We start from the raw sequence: 3,559 nt of genomic DNA, 5'->3' as shown, positions 1-3,559 counted from the left end.
GTTGATATGCATCAACTAACATGGTATTAGAGCATATTTTCGCATAATCATCATAAAAACTGAGTTAATCTATATCAAATCGTCAAAATTTCTCGATCCTCCATTAAAATTACAAAAATAAAGCTTCATTTTTAGATGTTACCGTATATATTTCTCCCTCTTCTCCGTTTTAAGATCGTTGTACTGCATACAAGGTGTTTGTGATTAAGATCGCTATGTTTTTCTTTTCACACTGAGGTTATATATCATCTATAATCATACCATAACTGATTTACTAAAGAACTGAAGAATTAAGACTGTTTGATAAAAGTGTTTAATGTGATGAAGATGATTTTTTTTATGTTTGTTAAGTGAATACTTGTTAAATTGTTGCAATGTCTGCAAGAGTTAGTTAAAATCCATTTAGTATCTACTTTGTGCATCCTTCTGATTCAAGTATGAGTCAATATATTTCGGTTAAGTTCAATGGAGAAGGTTTTAGTAATTAAAAAAGAAGCATGCTTCTTACTTTGTCTGCTAAAAACATGATAGGCTTCGTTAATGGAACAATTGAGCCTCCAGAAATAACGTCTACAGACTACAAATAGTGGGAGAGATGCAATGACTTAGTCATTTTCCTGGATTCTATTCAATCTAAATGATAGCATTGCTAGAAGTGTGTTGTTTCTAAAGACAACAAGGTCCATTTACATAGACCTTGAAAGTAGGTTTGGATATACCTCTGTTACTCAGGTTTTCTCTTTAGAACAAAAGTTATCAGTAGTGAAGCAAGAACAATTGTCAGTCTCTGAGTTTTATACACAAATCAAGACTGTATGGTATTCAATGGATGATGCAGATCCCTTTCCAAATTGCACTTGTGAAAAGTGTACTTGTTTTTTATTTGAAAAAATCAGAAAAATGCAGCAGAATCATAGAGTACTGCAGTTTCTTATGAAGCTGAATGATCAGTTCTCAATGATTAGGGCTAATATATTAATGATGGTACCTCTACCTGATTTACCTCAAGTATACGAAATGGTTTCCCAAGAGGAAACTCATAAGGAGTTCTATCAATCCAAAGATCAGAATGAAATTCTTGCTTTTGTTGCTGATAAGAGAAGATTCAATGATAATCCTTCTCAGAATCTTAAGAACACTAAAAATTCTCAAAGACATGGGTTTAATAACTCAGCCAATAATTCAATTAGAAACCAAAAAACTCTTATTATTGTACTCACTGTAAGCTTGCAGGTCATAGCAATGACATGTGTTTCAAGCTACATGGATTTCCAGCTGATTTCAAAGTTAGAGAAATGAGATTTGCTGGTGCAGTGACTCAAAATGAAGACAATTCCCGCAATACTAGCTCAGCTCCCGTGTCTATGCAACAATACAATGAGCTACCTGAATTACTGTTAGTCCCTTGACAATGTAGCAAGAATTATAGAAGGGGGGTTGAATGGAATTCTTGAACCTTTTTCTTGAAATAAAAATGTTCAACTCGATTATTGATATATTTGTTTTGATTAGCACAATGCGGAATATAAACTCAAATGAATCAAAACACAAGTAATTAAAAACAAGAGTCTTTAAAAACTTTCTGGTGGATTTAAACAATTCCACCAGAGATATATATAATATATCGAGAGGACTCTGTGTGCAGAAATGCTCACAGCTGCTTACAAAATAGAACTTCTGAGAATACAGGAAATGCTAAAGATTAAGCTTACAAAGATTTCTCTGTTTTTGTGTTTTTCAACTATCTCAGTTATTTTTCTATTTGCTACTCTCTTGGTTTTTATATAATACCAAGATTACAAAGTCAAAAAGACTGAACAAATATAAAATCTAACAGTCTTAATCTTTGCTGCTTTTTGTCCTATATTACCCAGTTAATGGGCTTCCACAATGTGTTTGTATCCAACTCGACGGCTGTGTGTCAGCTTTCACTGTTCAACTGGTGTTTGAATTCTTGATATGATCATTCGTCGACTTTCAGATCATCCGTCGATGACTTGATTGATCATCCGTCGACTGCTATGTTAAACATCCGTTGATAGTCATTTGATCATCCATCGAAGACTTAGTTAATCATCCGTTGGTAGCTATTTTGGCACTTGACTTCATTTCACTTATACAGAATTACAAGACATTACTTATGTACAATTAATCAACCTATCCTGCATATCTAATTAAAGTCAACATGACTTATATGCTACTACAGATTCTATACAAAGGTGCATACATCATTGTGCTACAAACTTATTATTACATAAGCTACTCACTCGATGGATAATAAGTTAATCATCCGTCGGGACTATAATGAGTTATCCGTCGGGACTATAATTCTTTTTCGTCGAGTGCTACATTATTTCACTAAATAAAATCTACTTAGATGTTTTGTTTAAGTGATCATCAAGTACACAACATATTCACAACAATCTCCCCCAATTTATGTCTACTGGAATTGTAGCCATAAATTAAGAGACACTTGATGATAACAAAACATCCTAAACATATATCTTTAAAGATAAGTAGATAAAACTGAAAGTGCTTCAATTAAACAAAGTGTACAAGGTTTGGCTCACAGTCAGTTCAAGATGCTCCTCTAGCCTGAGCAGGTTTTTCTAGTTTCTTGAAGGTCTGGATCTTCTTCCAAGCTTTCTGTTGTTTTCTTCAATTTGATTCTGGAGCTGCCTGTGGAATTCTAGTTCATCAGATTCTGAGAGATCTAGCATTTCTTGCATCTCCAAGAGAGTCTCATTGCTAGAGATACTCAATTGGTCTTCTAGTCTGAAGAATCTTCTCACACCCTTGTCATCCATGAATTCCATCAGCCAGTAGGGCCTTAGATTCACTCTTCTCCCTGTGTATGGGATGATTAGAGTCTTTGGGAGTGCATCTTTAGCTCTAACACTCCTCAGCTCTTCAATCTTCTTGCAGTTACATTGAACCCAAAGTTTTTCTTGAAGGATGAATAGACTTTGATCAACACAGCTTGGCTTTCTTGAAGTATCCTGTGAAGAGGCCACTGAATCTCCCTTCCTCCTTTGTATTTGAACACCAACCTTTCAGGTAGGTTTCTGTATGCATCAATTGCCCTTACTTCATCCAGTTCCTCCAGATAAAGGTTTAGATCTGAGAATTCTTTGATGTCACACAAGTACAAGTAGTCTCCCCTATTGACCTTGGGTTGAGCTTTAACTACTAACTTGGATTTGAGAGGTGACAGCTTCACTTTCTTGACTGCCCTTGATTTTGTCCTTTTTGGCTTGGTAAGGATTGGCAAGTTGAAGTCAGGAATTGGTAATTTATCCCATTCTATTGGCTCATCCTTTGGCACAATAGGCTCTCCATGTATGTTCCTGTAGGGGTCCACCACCCTTATGTCTTCAAATACCACATAGGGCTTTGATGCTTGAGTTTTAGCTGGTGTGGATTTCTTAGGAAATTGATCTTCCAATTCCTTGTCAACAACATCCAGTTTCCTTTTTGTTCTTCTAGCCAATTCCTTCTTTCTTGGGGATTTCTTCTGTTCTTCAATCTTCTTCTTTGATTCAGCAGCTTCAGATGTTTG

This window comes from Apium graveolens, chromosome 4 (assembly GCF_009905375.1).
Source record: "Apium graveolens cultivar Ventura chromosome 4, ASM990537v1, whole genome shotgun sequence".
Classification (NCBI taxonomy): domain Eukaryota; kingdom Viridiplantae; phylum Streptophyta; class Magnoliopsida; order Apiales; family Apiaceae; genus Apium; species Apium graveolens.
Note: the sequence above shows the minus strand (reverse complement) of the source record.